At 35.7% G+C, this 21,811-nt stretch overlaps 1 pseudogene; it reads left to right on the top strand.

Annotated features, from left to right (window-relative positions):
- The first annotated feature begins 20,080 nt into the window (after positions 1 to 20,080).
- LOC128226153 (uncharacterized) lies at positions 20,081 to 21,103 on the top strand (annotated as a pseudogene).
- Positions 21,104 to 21,811: the final 708 nt, after the last annotated feature.

Genomic DNA, 21,811 nt, shown 5'->3' with positions numbered 1-21,811 from the left:
AAACATATTAATATATGTTAAGGTCAGATGTCTATATAAACAATAATAAAATTACATTTGATTGTACATGTAGTGTTAACAAACTTACATTTGCTGACTCAAACTTTACAGATTTCACTTTCGTGTCCGGAAGCGGAAGCTCATTCGGAAATTCGGAGCATGTTTCCATTTGTGACACATGTTTATACATAACACGCGTAAATACTTCATAACATTTAATTTATATTGATTTAATAAATGTTTGGAAACAATTTACTGACGCTTTTGTCTAGTGACATTTAATATTAAACCTTCATATTACGTATATTTTTTTTTTTGAGGTGCAAAACCTCGAAGAATGTCGTGAAAGTGTTACAAAAGTCAATGTCCATCCGCTTTAAAGTACAAATTTTCCGTATTGGTCGGTTTAGTTCACTAATGACAAAATAAAAGAGTCTAGACGCATTGAAAATAGCAGGAAATTAACCGGATTTCATAAGTGACCTTTTGCGCATGAGCAAAATGGGTCGTAACGAGTTGTTTTCCCTATTGATCCTTGCTACATACATGCTCATCCATGATGAAATCTTCACACTTGTTTAGTTTACTGAAAAAGTGATATAATACGAAATATCATAATGTTACTGAAAAGTAAGTTTTATTTAAGAAAAAATGTTTTAAAGTTATATCTTTCTAAAGGGAAACTAGTTGAGTAATAATGATCTTACTCTTCAACAAATGCGGAATTAGATAAAAGAAAACAACAGAGGTTGAAGGTTCCATAGAGCTCGTCAATACTTTTCTTCCACGGGAGTTCATCAACCTATTTTGCTGCAACCACACCTTGAACTGAAATGCGACCTTAGTAATATGTCTCATGCATAGAGGATATGTTTCTATAAATGCATAGTCTCAAACAACAAAGCTGCTAGTTACATACAGAACGTATGCCTTTCCGGCTATCGTCGTCAGACGGGATCTAATAGCATTTGTAACTCAAAGGTTAAAGGTCACAATTAGGTTTGTGCTTTATGCATACTCGTTTAACACACATTTAAAAGCAGAAAGTGCCATTATTATTTTATTAACGGTAAAATCAATTTGTTCGATTTCCGGAATGACGCCCTATCAAAAACAATGTGACATACTGGTTGGTGAAGGTGGCATTCGTGGTCTAAACGTTGTAATATAGCTGGTGGATCAATCACTGACAGATTTTGGACTCGGGAAGCGATCCACCACACATCACGCAAATTATAATTATATAATTATAAAGGAATCGTTAACATTGAAATTTTAGGAGGAGCATTTCCGCCTGCTCCGTATTTTAATGACACTGATTTTGTTAAAAAAATATTCGTGAGTAAATTTCTAATGTAAAATGCATTTATTTGAGAGACCAATAAAGAAAAACACAAATCAAACTAAGCTTTTCACCTTCTAACTAAGTGATGTTAGATAGAATTTGTTTAAACTAGATATATGTGTGGTTGTACGGCATTAAGTATATTTCCTTCAAAACTGGGTGATTTAGTATCGTAAACTGTCTTTTAATTTGTTAATTTCTTTAAAATGATTTTACTAGCTAGCCTTGTGTTTAACTGTTGCTTTCTTATTGAACAAAACTGCTACATATGTTGAACTATCGGACGACTGCTTTGTTACGTCAAGTCACATTATTAGTTGAAATGAATTATTTTCTCATTTTTTATTGAGAATTCACTTTTCTGTTATGTTTATTTTAGCACACACTGTTGTGTGTATGTTTTAATCTCATTTATTATGTTGATAATTAAAATTTAAACACAGTATGTACTTATCGAACTTTGAACCCCTTGAGTTTCTGGGGTAAGGCATAATCATTTTCTTTAATTACATTTTTTTATTTCATGGTAAAAGTCTTAGACTTGATGGTTTATAATTTTTGTATTATACTAATATTCTTATAGAGATTATTAGTTGAGCATTTAATCTCCCAGATTCTTTTACCTTATCTGCAACATTCCATAATGGCCCAATGAAAAAAGAGCATGCAATCGACCAAAAAGAAGATAAAATGTTTTATCAAACTGCATAGGCATTTCCTGTATATTTTTATTAAATGCACACAGTATAGAATGAATTTAATGCAACAATATCGCTAACTTTCCGCCGTGATACTCGTGTGATTTTTACCTTTTTAATAAACTGACTAACTCGCTGTATATGTTGATACTTGCTTGAGTACTCGTTTAAAATTGACTGATACACTTAGTTTTATATTGATTTCTATTTTTATTTCTAAGACTAATGCAGTATATATCAACGATTGACAATGATCAGAAAAAAACTGATATTACAGATGTCGAATCTCCGTAATCAAGTTTTAGGAAATACACCGTCTAAATTATAGGCACTTTCTGTATCGTCAACTCTCGAATAGAGTTCACAAAACATGGCTTTACAAAAACAGGGTTCACATTTGACATTCTAGTATTGGGCTTTTTATTGGAGTTTTCGATGCATTTTAGTAGTTTAATTAAATCAAATACAAATGTTTTATTAGCATGATGAAAAATTGCTGTGTTATTATAACAATGTCAACTGATAAGATGCCGCAGAAACACTAGTTATGTCCATTTTATATAAAAATTTAGATAATTTGTTTTGTTTCTTTACCAACAGGATTCACTGTCAAAATCATACCGATACAAATGTTGAAGTAATGTATGAAACTGACATGTCAGTGAACAATTTTAAGACTGTTATTTTTGAAAGCAACAAATTCTCAGTTTTTATTAGAGGATCCACCATAGATTTGAATCAGCTTCTCATATCGCCGCACTATAATTGCTGTAAAGTGGGATTGAAAATGTTTGTACAGCAGTTAAGGCAATACTGCTATGCGAAGGTTCTGACATAGAAAACCGAAAGATAAACTTGAAGGAAAATTACATGACAGAAACAATTGACACAAATTCAGTGAATAAACAAATTGTACGTTCAAAATTTTGCAAACAAACCGTTTCCTTTCAATTTATGAAACATCATCATTGTGTTACATGTAAAAGACAAAAATTGTCCTATGTGAAATCCAAACCGGAAAAAAGTGTTCTTGAAAAAGTTAAAGAGCTTATGCCATCAGCTACAGATGCTATGCTGACATTGATAATGACACAAATTCAAAATAGTAATAAAGAAAATGCAAAACAAAACAGATGGAACAAGCAAATTATCATTAAGTGCCTAAACTGGTATACAAGAAGTCAGGAATTTTGCTATTACCATCACCTTCTATGATTCTATTATATAAAACTAGTATAAAGCACACACCCGGACTTTCGACTGAAACATTTCGATGGATGGACCAGGAAGCTATAAGAATGAACATTCCAGAAAGCGGTAGAATATTGGGAATTCTTCACGATGAGATGTCCATTCAACAGAAATTAGAGATCCAGAAATGTGGCAAATCTATTGAAATGGTGGGATTTGTCGACATGGAGCAAGAAAGTGCAAATTTGTCAGCACTACGTGAAGGGAAAAAATCGAATAAATTAGGTACACATGTTTTGAAATTTTTGCTTCAATGTATATCTGGTTTTTGATTTCCGTTTGCTCACTTTATTTCCAATCAAGTGAACGCATGTGAGATATATATGCATGGTTGGGATAGAGTAAAATTACTGTCTCTACATGGATTCAACTGTAAATATATATGCATGGATGGCACAGTCAGCAATAGGACATTTACGTATGTTTCTTCATTTTCCAGACGATAATAATATTTAAAAAAAGGATGAACGCCCCTATGACGTGTGACCCAACAAAAGAAATCATTTTCATGATGGACCCTTCCCACACATTCAAAAAAATAAGAAACAATTTGTTAAAAAGTGGTACATACGAAAAATCCACTCGATTACCAAAATTACCTTCTGGAAAGGAAATCATGTGGAAAATGTGGATTGATGCTTTTAAATGGGACAGAACCAATCCAATTCAAATTCATAGAAGTCTTAACTAATGAACACATATTTCCAAACCAATCAGAAAAAATGAGGAACAAACTTGCAGAGGAAGTACTTAACTGTGACATGTTAAATCTGATGGTGTCTTACCAGCAACATATCTAGGAGCAAAAGGAACTGTACTGGATGGGGCAATAGAGCTATTCCAAAATACATCTGTCAGTTTTGGTATATTCCGCGACAGAAGGACTATTAATGAGAAAAACGATATTCGTATGACTAAATTAAATGCTGTGCAACAGTGGTTCTTAAACTGGTCTTTTCAAACAGACTCTCAAAAATCAATTATAATATCACAATATCACGGAGACGTCCAATCATCTATTATAGGATTTCTTGAATTGTGTAATTATGTCATTGAAAGTCATCCTGGTACCTCAATAGTACCTGTTCAACCCGGATGCCATTGAAAATAAATTTTGCCCTGCAGTACAGAGGAAACATAAATGGAGTTATATTAGGCCAGTCAGCTATTTTTTTTAAAAAAGTAATGCAAAAGCTGTATGTAGAATGACTGAAAATTTTGCTTTTTCATCAAATAAACCAGTCTGGCACCAATCAAGGAAAAGGAAGTCAGAAACAATAAGCATTAAACCAATAAAATGTGTACGAATGTTATGCAACTGATTTATAGTTTGCTTATATGAACTTTGAAATCAATATACAGTGATTTCAAGATAATGTGAAATTTAAGTAACTTTCATATTTGTAACTGTATGTGTGCCTGGTTTAATGTCTTTTTCAAAGAAAGTTCAATTATATCAATAAAATCTGAAAAGTAGATCCCTCAAAAGCATCGCGCAAGGCAAAAATGAAAATTGCAGACTAGGTTTGATTGAGTCTGTTCATGAACAGTAATGGAAAATGCAACGCTCCCCGTGCCCCCTGGCATCGGCTTAAGCAGTATTCAATCTTCAAATCTAAATGAGTTGTAATCAAAGATCCTGAATGACCAGAAATATAACAACACTGAATTTAAGAACAGAGCATTCAATGCACAACTTTATAGTGCTGCCTCACTGGAATATCACGCAAAGGATATCTATTTATAAGAAGATCACAATTTTTTTCCATTTAAACACATATTTCTGTTGTTATTAAGATAAGGCTTTGTTAAATCAATGTTTTGCAACTATGTAGATAAGAATTTTAATTATGATAGCTTTTGGATAATGAAACAACCATTCCATTACAAAAATAAACATACATTGCATACGTGCCCTTGTCTAATTCTAACTATATAAGTAACATTTTTGCTTTAGACATCAACACAAATAAATCAACAATAATAACAATACCAATCAAAGTGCTGAAAGCACTGATGGACTAGGGCCTCATTCAGGGGAATGTTGACAACCATGTTCTAAGCATTGAAAAAATCGGCTCATATCACAAGGGGTCACTGTTTAATGGGCTAGCTTAAACTTTAGACTAAAACTGCTTGCAAGCTGCAAAGGAAATTTGAAAAATCTAGTTAAGTGTGTGTAGAGTGAGGGGGGGGGGGGGGGGGCTAAAGCGTTAAATCAGATAAAGTCATAGTTCTTTTGAATTTCCCAAAATCGTTAAATCAGACTTGTACAAATTAATTTACGTGGTTGGCACACATACTTCTTTAATTTGATCAATTCCTTTTAATCAAAGGACTGTTATTTGCAGTTTCAGAGAAGATTTTCAATGATGTAATCATATACTATATAGAAAACCTGTCGCCTCTTTTTAAGGGGAACTTTAAACCACAGAGCCATAATTTAAACAATCTTTGTAAAATACATCTACATTATACACCTATGTCATACTGCATACACAATGCTATTAGGAAGTAGTTTTTATTTAAAAAGTGAATAATTATTTTCTCCCTCTTAATTTGTGCTTGGTATTCAATTCATATAACATGTTACCATGATAACTTAGTGCTGTTGATACATATTAGGCACTGCCTTCTGTCTAATGCTATTCATAAAACTGCTGCAGACTTTTGTACATAGCAAAGCAAGTTGAGTAGACTAAGATGAGATGAATATCGTTGAAGTATGAAATATTGAAATGTCTTTTAAATACTCATCAATCCACATGCAATACATATCACAAAATACCTTAACCCATATTCCGCTCCAGTGCATTTCGGCCATATACCACTCTTGTGACGTCGGTACGCCGCTCTTCTATCTGCTGTTGTAGAACCGAGCGTTCACGACGTAAAGCATCCAGAGAGTCGTAAGAGGTCTCCTTCTTCGGAGTCAAATTCACAAGCTCCTCTTGTATTTCCTTGTTCTCCTCCACTAGAGACTCAATGGCCTCTTGACCTTTTCGCGAAGCCTTTGTCTTCGGTCGAGCGCCATTTTCTGATGCCGCCATTTTTTTCAGTCAAATACTGGACGTCTGGACGGGACGAAATTAAACTGAACAATGACCAGATCGGATTAACACCTAAGCGTCTATGGATGACTGCGCATAAAAGTAGTTCCCATAATTATAACATTTTAGGCTAAAATGTGGTAACTGCGTTTTGATCCGGATATGGCGGAATGTCATATTTGATTATGGTAGTTTTTTGTAGATTTTGATTTTACTCGGCTTGTGCCTTGTGGTGTCCGAATCTGCAAAACTCTACTTGAGTCGAATACAACCTACTGGATCAAAACGCAGTACTTTTAACCCTATTATGTACAAAACCTGTTACCCCGTGGACAGAGCATCTTTAACCCACAGGGCCATTGTAACTTTGAACAATCATTGTAAAAGACAACTACATACATGTACAAGATGCTTAAGGAAGTAGTTTGGAAAATTTTAGAATTATTTTCTCCGTCTTAATTTGTATGCTTTAGATAACTCAATAAATGCAGCAGTTGGCCATTCTTATATTGTCCTCTGTCACTGTCCTGATAGCTCCCTATCTCAATAGATGCAAAAGGATGTAGGTTCATGATTCCCTGGTCCAATATGTCATACAGAAAGAAGATGTTGAATGTAGAATCAAGAAGCTTTCTTTTCAGGCACTCCAAATTGAATAGTACTGTAACATTTGGAGTGCCAAGAATTTGTTGGATTCCTAGGCAACAGGTATCAGGTGTTGCAGTACATTTGGAAAATACTTTTCACCCGTCCTTGTAAATCTAAAAAAGCTTTCATTTCGCAAAAGAAGTTCATATAACTAAATTAAGGTTGCTAAATCAGAGTTTGAATAATTCTGAAAAATAGATGTGCCTTTAATTGCAGCAATCTGAACTCTAACTCATAATGTCAATTAAGCTGGTTATGCAATACTGCAGTTCCTTGGCGTTGGGATTGCTTTATTTACTTGAATAAACAAACAGTTCTTGTGTTGGAAAGTACAATGTATTAACATGCATTTTTCTTGCCCTGACTCCATCCAAGCCTTAAATCTTAGATCAACATGTACTTGGGGCTATGTGTAATATCAATAAGAAATATAAATTATGTTCAATTTGGTGCCACTTATGATATTTCATTCCACATACAAAAACACTAACATGTTCAAACCAATATCCTATGTTATGATAAAACCATTGCCAAGTTGGTAATTTGAAAAGACAAGAAATTATATCTGGTCAGGGTTTGACATAGTCATTCTAGACAGCTGGACTTGTTTTGCAGTTACTTTGAAAATCTTCAAAAGCTTAACTGAACAAGACTTGAGCAAAAAACTCACAATACCAAAAGGGGTTTTAAAGACTTATGAGATCATTCTCACATCACCTATACCATTAGTTCTTATCTACAAACTTAAGTCAACATAATAATTGATGTTTTACATAAATATTGCAATGAATAAAACATATTGCAATAAGTGCCAATAACATAGCAATCAAGTATGGTCACTATAGGCCTAAACATGAGATTTCGACATTTTCCTGATAAACAATAAATAATTTTACTTAACAATTTTCTCATTTTTTACACAAGCTGAAAAAATGGTCTCTTTTTGAATACTTCACATATGTTATGGCTTTCATCATTCAAACTAACATTTCGCTTGTTATTTCAATATTCAATGATTGTGTAAACATTCATAAATGATGGTTAAAATTAACATTCATGCTAATCATACCTACCAAAAGCACCTGACTGACCAATCAGTATCCAATTTTGGCAGGCCTTATTGGTGGTTCATTGAAATCAACCATGACCTCCCACAATCTGCACTGATCAACAGTAGTTAATGAATTGTTTCAATTGTTCTTATTTTCATAAACTTAGAAAACACAACTGCAGTGAATAAAATTTATTCCTCATCACTGAGAGAAAGTTTAGAAAAATGAACGAAGCCGAGTTACATCTAGTAGGATATCAAATCCTACAAATGTATTCATCATTGTTTATAACCGTATTTAGTAAATGTTAAATTTTTGTATGTCTAAAAAGTTTCATTTTTTGGTATATCAAAGAACATTTGTGTGTATAATTTTGATGATATTAAGTGTTCAATCCCAAGCTTTCTTGTTCACATATTAGTGCAAGAAAAGTCACTGATCTGAATAAATTCATTATAATGAAAGGTCACATAAAATATATATTGTGCTTTTTAAAAATAACATTTTTTCATCTGTTTAAAATTATGTCAACTGAAGTGCATTGACATTTTATTATGAGTTTAAAGCTGCACTCTCATTTTGACAACTTTTTTTAAATTTTTGTCTTGGAACGACAGTACCTAGTAATCTTTTTTAATGGAAAAACACGAAATAACTGCTATTAATAAAACATTTGTAAACTATGGGGATCATCAGTAGTAAGTTTCAATGCATTAATTGTACACATCGATACCAAGTTTATGTCAATTTTCTACAATTTTCTTTAAATTTTTGCTTTTTCATCATTAACTTAGTACAGCCCCTTTAAACTGTACCTTATAATGTCTGTGACTTATCAAATATTTAATAGTAATGGTCTACAACCAAGATTTGTTTTAATTATTCAGGTTTCAAACTGCATTGTGTATGCGATTGGAAGGGTAATCTTGAAAGCTCACCTAGTATAAGTTTTACAAATAACATTCACCCTGCAAGGTACTCATATTTGGATGATACAAAAAGATTTGCACAGTCATTTATATATACTTGCATTTATTGATAAAGGATACCTTTTTCAAATCTTTGAATTAGATTACAAAGTATAAGTTATATAAATAAATATTTATTCTTAACTTTATCTGAATACACAAGCTAATGCATCAGTCAATTGTAACCATGCCCACCGCCCCCCGGTCCCGGTATAGCAGGGACTTTTACTTTCGGTCCAGCCAAACCCAGCTAAAGTCCCCGACCTGCGGAGATAACCTGATGGTAAAGTCCTCACCAAATGCCCCGCACCCAAGGGACATTAGGTAAAGCCCCATCCACACTGTATTTTCAGGGAAGACCTGGCACTGCGGGGCCACCTGAAAGGTAAAAACATGGCCCATTTCGCCGGCTATCCCCGTTATACCCCCCGGATGTGAGAGCCGTGGTTACAATTGACTGGTGGATAATGATACATAGTGATCCAAGCTCATGCCAAGATGATTTCTGGTCTGACATCGCGAGGTTAGATATTCCTAAGCATAAAAAAGCCTTGACAGCATTTGAGAAAGACTGTTGTGAGATTAAATCTTCATTACTTTACTATTCCACAACATAAGGGATCTTTATTGAATATTTTGATTTTGTTCCCTAAATGCCACAAGTCAACCGATTAATTAATACAAATTCAATTATATCTCCACAATTTTCGGCACTGCATTGTTAAATAAAACTCAAAAGTTACATTTGAAAATTATTTAACCAAATACCTTTCCCTCAAATACTTCACAAATTTATATTTATCTATCAACAACAATGCATCACCATACTGTATCTCTGACTGATTTTTGATTTTCATTCTTGGCTAGAAAACAAAAAGTGAGCACAAAGCGTCTTCAGAAAAAGAACGTGTGCACCAGACAATTGTAACCACCCACCCCCCCCCCCCCCGGATTTTCATCCAGCCAATCCCCGGTAAAATCCCTGCCCTGCGAGAACGAACTGGTGGTAAAATCCCGTGAATAACCCCACACACCGGGGATCTAAGGTAAGAGCAATTTCCTGATATATTTTGAGGGAAGACAAAACCACCGCAATCACCCAGCATTGCGAGGACACTAGTTCCGGCTTCCATAACTGTAATGTTGATATTTATTTTTTTGATGTTTACAACACGTCCAAAAAGGTAATATATAATGTGTTCGCTGAAGTTCTTTAGCTACGAGGGCACCTGAAAGGTAAAAACACAGCCCTTTTCTCTGGTATATCCTCGTAGGGGCCGTGGTAACAATTGACTGGTGCATTATGTAAGAGAGGAAATCAAAATTGAGCATGCAAGATTGTTTTATCAATGCCATGGCGATGGTTTATCACAATGTCATGTACTTACACTGAGAGTGGCTCCAAGATTTTTCTATACACATAGGTAAACAATCATCTTATTCACAGATGCTGTGCACATATCCATATATTTGGCTTCATTTAGATTGAAACTTCATAAATAAGTATGCGCATATTTGATATTTTTTTATCTCCATTTTGCAAAATCACATGAGTTTTTCAAACGAACTTGTATTGCTTAACGTGTCAAATTAAAAATGCTACCCTCGGTAAGATGAAAATAAATCCGTTTGATGGTGATAAGCATTCAATGGCGGCTTTATTGATAAATTTCCTCAATTAAACACTATGAAATTTGCATCATGAGCATCCGGAAGTAGTGATAACATACATGTCTGAATCATTCGGCCGCTCTGATCAGAGTTAATTTTGAAGTCAATAAGTAGACTGGTACCCTGATTTACTTTTCCTCAAAAATATAAAGTTATACAGGTACGCGGCATATGGTTTTTAGTTAACATTAATAGTATTTGAACAATAAATACCAAAAATCATGTTGTATTTAAAAAATTGCTAAGTGCCATGAAATTCACATCATTAGCATCCGGAAGTAGTGATAACATACATGTCTGAATCATTCGGCCGCTCTGATCAGAGTAAATTTCGAAGTCAATAAGTAGACTGGTACCCTGATTTACTTTTCCTCAAAAATTATACAGGTACGCGGCATATGGTTTTTAGTTAACATTAATAGTATTTGAACAATAAATACCAAAAATCATGTTGTATTTAAAAAAATTGCTAAGTGCCATGCGATGATTAGTTAAAAAAACTTTGTATCGAAAAGAAAAAAATCACGAAAACATGCAAATTATGTCGAAAAAAAGATCAGGGACCGACTTCGAAATACCAACATTGTATACAAAGGATAACACTACTTTTTTAAACCAACTCTCGTGGTTGTTTTCTACTTAGACCGCACGCTTTATTCGCTTTTAATACGTATGAATTCAAAAGACATTTCGAATGCGCGACAGGCACCACGGTTAGCTGATACTAATTTATTTTCGGATAAAAGCGAAATAGGGTACCAGTATATCAATACAGAGCATTGAACGGAAAAACCTCGATGCGTACTTTTCCAATATGTTCATATTCTTATTGCATATAATCTGACCGTATGCAAGAACATTCATGTGGTTAACCCGATTAACTCACTCGCTACGTATGCATTTATTGTGCTTCATTAAAAGAACAAACAGTTAGCTTGAATTGTTAGGAGAACTATTTTTATTGGATGTTGTGATTGTAATCAGTTCTGGTACTACTTTGATTATTCAAATTCGCTAACGGCAATCCAATCAAAATACAGCGTATGAATACATTTCGTCAGTGAACCCTCAGATGCGGCTTGAAAATGCAGACATCGCGGTTATGGCTATGAACTAGGCCACAAGTGCCCTAGTCCAAAAACAAAAGATATCAATACGAAAAAGCAAGAAAATCTCTATGTATCAAACATTACATATCTCACAGATTAAGTGAACTGGTAAATTTCTCTGCGTAAATATATATTTAAACAGATGTCATTGTCTTATGTTTTATGTCAGTTAACTATCTCGACATATTTGTATGTGAATAATGTAAATATACAGCACAAATCGCTTGATTACACTCCGTTGTATCGAACTTAATTGTTATTTGTTAGTTTGCTGGTCAAGAAAACGGTGTACCACACATGTGACCTATATTCTATTTGCGTATAACTGTGTGCATTTATCATGATCGGAGTCAGCCAGTTTAAACATTCTTTTTGTTTTACTTGTCCCTATAGGAGCTTGGATTACACTCAATACATCACCCTTTCCAATCCATATCTTGTCGGTTCGCCTCGGTCACTGATAGAGTTCCTTTTTCCTGACCATGAATGAAATCTCAACTTCCTTATCGATGTCTACTACCTTCCCCACAAACCACCCGGTCTCATACACGGCAGCAACGTAATCTTCAACGCTAATATCTGAGTGTTCCCACATGTTGTTCAGGTTCTGTTTGATTTTCAACCAATACAGTTTCAACAGCTACTGTTGCCACATGTTGTTCGGGTTCTGTGTGATTTTCGATCAATGCAGTTTCAACCGCTACTGGATTCAGCTTACGAGTTGGTTCTTCCGGCCACCTGCTGCAACGTTCACCTGACAAGCAATGTGCACAGTAACAGCTGGTTTCATTAACCAAGACACTAGACAGTCCATTTCCGACAACTGCATGTAGTTTCATGGTTCCTTTGACTGGCCGAATAAGTCCAAGCATCTGCGACAATTCATGTTCCTTTTCCCTAGTAGCCTCATCTCCGACATATACAAATGATACATTGTCGAAAGAAGACTTTTCAGTAGCCCATGAAAAGAAATCTGTCGCATCCTGTATAATTGCTCTTCCCGTTTTGATGGCTGTGTCGGCCATCCTCTTCACTGTTCCACCTAAACCATCGCAGACGCACGGACCCTTCTCATGTCCAGCTTCGAAGTAGTTCCATATAGCTGCGCAGTTGTAGGTTGTCTTGTGATTCGCAACAGTGTCAAATATCAGTTGGTTGCGGTATTGCGACGTCGAACTATCCGTCCAATAATGAAAGACCTTTACATTTGGAACTAGCTTTTTTATTTCAGGGACAATTTTGTCAATGAATGTTTCAACAGTTTGTGCATTATGAGCTAGTGTATCTGACACAATTACAATACTTTTGTGCTTGAGTTCGTTGTCTTGTTTATAGTACAACACTACTGGGTGTAGCGTCACACCAGTTTGATTGAAGTACGCAGATTGAATTTCCTCTGAACTTCTACAAAAATAGTTCTCGGCAAAATCCATTTGAATGATGACATGATCGACTGGTAGGTTTTGCTTTAGTGTCCTTATCTGTGTGTACTGGGTTTTCACTCTATCTGCATGCTCTCCAAACTCTCTCCTCTGTTTATCGATGTGATCTACAAATTCATCTCTTTTCACACATGTCAGTGTTTGTTATCCTCATCACCTGTTTCTTTTTCCCCCTATCGTGAATCTCGACTCTTTTCCATTGTAGTACAGCAATTGTTTCTGGTATCTTGTCTAAGACTGCCTGCCTATCATAATCCGCTCTCAGGAATGTCTCGGGGTTCACTTATGTTGCAACCCCTTCCCGCCAGAATGTTTTGGCAGTCAACGCCATATTCTGGTGTTTGGTGCACAGACAACTGCTTCTAGATATGAATGCGGATATTTGTATGTGTTTGGGTCTTATTCTACAAAATGTTGCGAACGATATATTCTGTCCTGGATTTTCAGATAGGAATTTTTCATAAGGATCTGGAGATAATCTGTTAGAACCCTTACTTGTTTGACTGCACCATCCTGTTTTACTGTGTCCTTTTTTCCAGGTTGCATGCGGCTGTTGTCGTCGCGCTCAAGGAATTGGATTATATTTTTCTCCAACTTTCTGGCTGTCTTGAAGCTTCCTTTGTTTGTACCTACGTCATCAGCCGAGTACTTGGTGGCGGTGTTTTTGTTCAGTCCAAGTTTTTTACAAAGTGTGAAGCGACATTTATACTTGTTGATAATTTTACACAGGATCTATCAACCTCTGTAGGTATCCATTGGCTGTTCAAGAAATCCAACACCAGTGAAGGTTGTGGGATAACAGCATCTTTAGTAAAGTTCACCACCCGCAGACCATCGGGTGACTTCACTAGCTGTCCAGATTGAAACATCTATCTGTAGTCTACTAGCCCTAAATGTAAGTAGTATCTCTTTAGTATGTATACTTGTAACATTTATCAAATGAAATACATAATGTTGATATATAGATTGATATTTAAATACTTTTCTGTGAAATGTTCACTACAACATTCACTATGACATTCATGAGAAAAACAATAGAATAGAAAAATTGCCAACATATAACAGTCTCCCTAGCATCATGAAAAAATGGTATCAGGCAATTTATTCAAATGTTTATATAAATAAATCTGTTATTCCTTTAACAATTATTTCTGATATCATGAGCTGCAAAAGTAAACCATATTACATAAACAAGTTTGAGATACCTGTCAAGTGTCATTCCTTGAGCTTTGTGCACCGTAATTGAATATCACAACTTCTCACTGCCAAGTTTCTGTTAGAGGCTGGATCGAATACTGCCAATTTATAAAAGTATATGCCTCAACCCTATTAATAATGTTAGTAGAAAAAATAAACATTGAATGGCTTACATGTAAAAATACCTTGTGTTCAGATAATTCATATCTTAAGTACTATAGTGTAGTTTTTAATCTATACAATTATATAAAGCACATTTAGTATCATAGTATCATTTTCAATGACATGTGAGCTTTAAATAAGCCTTTGCAAATAGTACAAACATGAACATTTATGAATGTACTTACTTGAAATTAGTCATGTCTGGTTTCAAGATAAGATTAACTATTTAAAGCGGATACTTGGAAAGCATCGATGCTATATTTACCTTTGCATTTTTCTTTTACCAAAGTGTCTTCTGAACTGTCAAAGTGCCTCTCCTCCCCTTCATCAATTGCTTCAAATTGGTAGACATCACCATTGACTCTCATAAGGCAGTCTCTGTTGTAAATATCTGCCAATATATTGACAGAAGAAAGACTTCTTGTCTCTCGACCTACCAGTGTTAAAGGCTTACTTAAATGTTTCACATAAGCTGTAGTTTCCTGGTCAACTTTTCCAATAGCAAGGTTGTGTACTACTTTGATCAGCTGTTCATCTTTCTGCCTCATAAAATGTGACAGAAAAATTATGTGTAGTGGAAAAACCTCAGACTGGAAAGAAAATTCTCCTTGATCATTGTACCTTGAATTCATAACAGGGGGGGGGGGGGGGGGTGCAGAAAATCTCCAACAACAACAAGCTGTGCACTACCAAATACCTAACTGATTCCTCTTACATGTCTCATTACAGCCTCTTATGTATCAAGCATACATTTGCTGAGCATTGAATTTTCATCTATGATTAAAATGTCAACATTTTTCATTCTTTCTGCAGCTGCCACATAGTGGTCATCTGATGCATCTATGAGTGTGTTGAGTTGTTGTGCTGTCAACCTCCCATCCCCTAAGCCACTCCATTTGTGCACTGTCATTGGATGATACATCTGAAATGATATGCAGTAGGGGGATACACGTATTCCGAATCTGCAAGGGTTTAAGTGGGGTTTTGGAGCTTGATATGCAAGATGGCGGCGAAACCATGAAGAAATAGGATTGTTGGGACCTGTTTTCGCCTGGTAAGTAGTACAACATGTAAAAAGTATAATTTCCAAAATATCATGACGCGCATTCGGCAATACAATTACCATGTCTCACTCGGCTTTTTATTTCATGCTTCTAGGTTACGAAATAAAAAAAGTTATACTTTTTAAAACTTCGGCCAGTCTGTTGTTTACAAATGTGGGAAGCGAGAATTTGATACTTTTTAGGACGTTTAAGCTCCAAAAACACATATTTTTGCAATGGTTTCTGCTTTTACATTATTTAAATGTGGTCTTTTAATTTCCTGACAATGCCTTTACTGTACAAGAGCCTTCATGGTCAATATGTTTTGGTTTAACCACCTAAATGTGTGCTGAAAATAGTTCAACCACATTTTGGCATCTGAAATGAAAGACAATGAGAAGTTTTTATAAAGGAAAACAAACTGTGTGACAAAGCAAACTTGTGACAAACGTTCCATGATGTTATTACAAACTTTCCATTATATAATACTATCACGTGTTAAATACTTTCTATAAAAATATTTTAAAGCGATTTATTTGTCTTTTGTTTACTGTCTAATTTTCTTTTCCTCACATTATAAGTACTTATAACCAACTGATAAAAGTAGAAATTAAAACAACCTATTATAAAAAACACTAAGGTATCTGTATAAGGTTTTGGTACTACAATGAGTCAAATGCCTGGTGACCCTATAGGATAGGCAATCTTACCATTACAGTAGATGGTTATTTTTATATTTGCTACCTCATAATGGTTACATGAGAGGAACCAAAAATCAAATGAAAATTCAGTTTACTGTTAACAATGGAATTTACGTCATGTTTCTATTTGTAGGGCCATCGATATTCCGAGATACAAAAAGAAATCATCTCTGAGTGTATACCGCTCTAGAAAACGGAAAACGGACAGTCCCTGTACCAGACAATTCAAGAAATTAAAAGTTACCGTCACACCCCGAAAGAGTTTCAGTTTCACACCAAACAGAAACGTCTTAAATACAATATACAGGATATAGCGTCAGACATATCTGTTGCAACACCAATCAAACTCTCTGTCCGAATATCCCGACTCTGTCTCTTTGAAGAAAAGGACGGTAAAAAAGTTTTCTGACAATTCTAACAACGAGGTGAAAAATGAGCCAGGAGAAGTTCGGGAAGTTGTCCGTCTCAGTGCCGTAGCTACACTGAGACACACCGAAGCAGCTGCCTCGGTGTTTTTGGGTGCATATAACAATTTCGATAGCTCTAAAAATATATTTTTTCAACTTACTTCATTTGCCTCACTGTACACAAACCATCGACCAAAGATACTCCAGAATGCAGGAAATCGCTACTTGCAAAAACAAAATTCCGGGTAGGGGGAGGGGGCATGCCCCCGGACCCCCATAGACCAATCTGCCTCGGTGTTCTTCTAAGTCTGGCTACAGCACTGCGTCTGTTAAATAGCCTTGTAAAAGATGGACGCTTTTCCACGGCTAATATATCATTCAAACTATTCCTTGACACTCTACGTTGGCATGCATCAGACAACACTTCTGGTATGCGGTATTCTGATGAGACAAAGGAACTGTTTTGGACCGGGAAGCGCTTTCTTGGAGGTCAATTTGTACGTTCTATGCGAGGCTTTGCTCATCAAGGTCTTGTTTCAGAAGGCAAGTCAACAATGGGTAAATTCAACCCAATGGACACAAATATCAACTTTGCGGTTCCCTATGATACAGTGTTGAGCGAGTTTTAAGCCGTCTTACGTTGGCGATATCGATGAAACATAAATGAAGCCAGGTATTTTACACAAGAACATAGAAATGACAGCAAACGCAATGCCTAGTGTATCGCATGTTGTTATGTTTGACGGAAAGAAAAAATTTCCTAACTCAGCTGACATATATTTGCTTGATAAAGAGGTACCAAATCTCTCAACATTAAAAACGTTACACGAGTAACAGAAAGGGTGTGTTAATCACATTTTAACTCATGTAGAAAGGTTGATGGACAAGGGAGTCAGCTTTGTTAGTGATTTAATTGGCAATAAGAGGCAAACGCTTCTTCAGGAGAGCAATGACGCAAACAAGACGATTGGAACTGTTGTGAAAGTTCTTCGCGAATGTTACGCAAAGAAGTCCTTGTACTTAAGAGTCCCTGCAATAAAACCTGTTGGAAAACAATGAGAAACTGAAATTTGCCAGTAATAAGATCAAAACACTGATGTACAAACTGAAGATATGCATTGCGGATCTCATGGAAGTTGCAGATGTTTTGTGAAAATTGTGTGCCGAACTTAATGGAGTCCTACAGCAATTTAGGGGAAAAGTGTGCAACTTGTCAGAGCACAAGTCATATCGACAGCTAAAGTCTCCAGAAGAAATGAGATTAGCTCTTGAATGCGATACGATTCCGGGACCGTTTTTAAAACAACGAAGTGAGGAATGGTTTGAAATGAGAAAAACAACTAAAGTCACAGGAAGTGTTGCGCATATAGCGTTGGGATTAGAGTCATTAAACAAACAAAAGGTATTCATTGAGTCGGTATTAAGCAATGTTCCTCACCCAGAGCCAACTGAACAACAACAACGCGCAATGAACAAATGGTTCCAAACATGAAATACACGCTATTACAACTCTGGTCTCGAAAATTATACCGATGTACTATCCAGGCTACACTTATTACGAAGAAGGTGCGTATCAAATAAAAACCGAAGCTGGTGCAACTGTGTTGATTGTGTCGCCGGATGGAAGTTTGAATAACGGCAAAGACACCGTTTCCATTGAAATTAAATGTCGCATACACGGGTAGCACACCGGTTTTCTATCATGTCATACCAAGACACATCGTTCAGTGCCATCTTGAATCACATGTGCTACATGCAAATGAACAACTCTACTTGAGCTGGAGTAAAGACACAACGACTGTCTTTAGAATGAGACCGAACGATGACTTGGTAAAAGTAATTGTCGATGCAGTGGAAAAAAACATACCATGGAAAATATCCTACTGTACCAACAAAAACAACAGATACGTCAAAAATGCTTAAACAGGCAGTAAGTGAAGAATCTGAAAAGGCAGAATTTCTCGGCGAATTTCAATCTGTATTTGCTGCACAATGTACAGGATTTCCTGATTTAAACTCAAATGCAAATGCTTATTATGAGAAATGACCCGAAGCAACTGAGCAGCAGATTCAGTCCCTATCATTGGAAAGGATTTGTCAATTCCTCCTGAAAGGGTTAAATCAAATGAATGAAACATATGTCTTTCAAAAGCCAATTGCATCTGAAGTTCAAGTTTTTTGATGAGCGACATCGACAGGTCCTGGAATAGGGAGATTGGTCACGGACTCCCAATCACGTATCTCTTCAAAGGATACAATCTCCCAATGGCAGCCGCTCGACAAGTTCTTGAAGAGGTGTTAAATGCATGTTACAAATGTAAAGCCCATGTTCCATGCGTGAGTTTCGATGGTCAGTTTGCAAGATTGAAATACTTTGATCTGAAGGATCAGCCTTTGACGTTATTCGCTCTACAACAACAAATCTGGTCAGAAGTACAGAAGAATACAAAGCGATAGCTTATTAACACGATCATGGGCCTGTACAAAGTGCCAGAATGGGCCGTTGTAACGGATGCGCACTTAAATAAGAGGTTTCCTAGAAGTAGACAAGAAATACATACTTGTGCAAAACAGAAATGGCAGATGTTTGCCAATTGATGCAGCATTGAACAAATTAAGTGTGAACCCTAGCCACACAGATGAGAAAGTAGACCATTCGATCAATGAAACAGAATTGATAGACAAATCTGGCTTAGAGCAAGAGGTTATCTCTGTTTTAGAACATATCAATGCAGAGCCAGGCAACGCCAATAGTAAAGGAGACGAATCAACAAGTCGTTCAAATCTCCCAAATACAGACAATCAAACACGATTACAACTGGATAAGAATGACAATATACAATATACTGTGTTTGATGTTGCGGAATACAAAGCGGCAAAAACGGAAAAATGTAACTTTAGCCGATATTGAAGTTTTGTTTACTCGTGCAGAAGAAATGAATAAGCAGCTCACTGGACAAGAGCTTATTCCCGTGATCATATACTTGAATTTGAAGATAAAAGATAGCAAAATGATCATTTAACATAGTCTTCGAAAGTCGGAAAAAATCAATGCTATCTGAAACCCTCTCGGTAATCACACATCTGTAAGTGTACCAAAAACGACATCACGTCCAAAAAGTACGAAATGTTTGAGTTCTCTGTGCATAACAGTGTTGATAAAGAAAACCTTATCCTAAACAAGCCCTATCAATGTCTTATGCAAGGAGCGTCTGGCCTTGCTACAAATACAACTGGTTTGAAACAGCGTCCATAGAAGAAGTCGAGATAGAATTTTTGGATCAGGAAGAAAAACAGAAAGACAAGGTGGTGTTTAACACCGTATATGCACCTGAATTCAGCTCAGACAGAAATCAGCTTGAGGTAAGAGTCATGGATGGAACCCATATAAGAACAAACATTAAGTCAAAACTAATACGCAATGGTCTTGAAAATGTTGAATTAGCGGCCTGGAAAAAGGTTTTTGTCGGACGAAACTGGCTTGTTGCCCACTATGTTAGAAGTCCAACACGACAGTAAAATAATGCACCAGCAGAGTGACCTCTTTGTTCGAACAATGTTTTCAGAATCAGTTGAAAAACTTATGGATAAAAATGGCGATGTAAGCGAAGCTCTTTTTGTCGCTTATTTCGAAAGTGGCACTAAGCAGAGGACAAAGCTGGTTTATCAGCAGAAGATAGGGTTAAAACAAGTCTCCGATTTCGGGATTGGCTTTTGCAAGGATTTGACTTTAGCAAATTTCCACCAGCTTCATTTTATATTCGTGGAATTCCGAGAGTAACGTTTGAAGACATGGTTAGCAGTATTGATGCCCACATACTCCTCTATGCAATGGTAAAGGGTGGATCATACAACTGGCGCTCATTGTCAACGCAGAGAACTTCATGGGAGAACTGGCGGAACGCTCACAGAATAACCACGGAGTACCATGTGGCAGTACCTTACCAACAAACATGAAGAAAATTTCAGAACTTCATTGCATGAGGATGAACCCGAATAGGTACTTTTTTCCAAGAGTTCATGAATAACACCATACACCTCAAATATCCTTATTTTTTAAAGACTCGTGCTTTTTATTAAGAACTTATAACATTAAAATAAAATGTGTATTTCATTCTAAGTTGCTATTAAATAGTGAAGGTGACCATTGAAAATCACTGTTGTTTTGTTTATAGATCGTTTCTAATGAAGACGTTCAAGTCGCGTGCGTATGAAGTACCACAAGACATCGTCACCTGTTTTGACGACGAATCTGAAAGCAGTGCTGCGAACTTAGTTGACTCTAGTTCGTCATGTGTAGCAACAGATGAAGTCATGAAGACTCCATTCCAGGCATCACTTCATGTTTGTCAACAGTGAATGTTCGGTAAGTGACAACATATGATTAATAAAATGAAAATTAAATATTTAAAAGATCTACTATGAAAACAATATCAGTACATGGTCCATTTGTTATTTACCCGCCCTTTTCAACAGCAAGTTTCTGCAAAATAGCTACTGTCTTAACATTCTAGTTCATTTCTTTATTCAAACTGTGTCTGTCAAATGCCATGTTTAACGTTTAGAGTAAAATCCCCGTGGCAGATTTGGACACATGATTAGATACAAATAATTAAGTTTGCCAATGTATTGCAGGCAACATGCTCATTTTGATATTTGTGTATTTATGAAGTATTATTAATTTATTACATAAACTATACCATAACATGTTAAAATTCATTTCAAAGTTTTGTATAATTGGCTACAATATGTATGTCAGATGTGTATTGTTCAGTGTTCGTTCACGTTTGTCAATTATGCTTATGAAAACCAGCTAAATATACACATACATCATGCCGAAAGGAAATTGAGTTTTCACTTTATTAGCATAAATTCGGGTAATCATGTATAACAAATTTCCAAGATGTTGCTTGCTTTCTCAGAAATAAAAATTAACAAAACTGAACAACAGAATAAGAACATCAGATAATGATTTTGAGATATGAACAATGAACATAAAAATATTGACTATAAGGGTTCAATACTGCTTTGAAAACAAACAGGTATACTACTCAACAAGATACACTG

Source organism: Mya arenaria, chromosome 3 (assembly GCF_026914265.1).
Source record: "Mya arenaria isolate MELC-2E11 chromosome 3, ASM2691426v1".
NCBI lineage: Eukaryota > Metazoa > Mollusca > Bivalvia > Myida > Myidae > Mya > Mya arenaria.
Note: the sequence above shows the minus strand (reverse complement) of the source record. Positions and strands in the feature narration are given on the sequence as shown.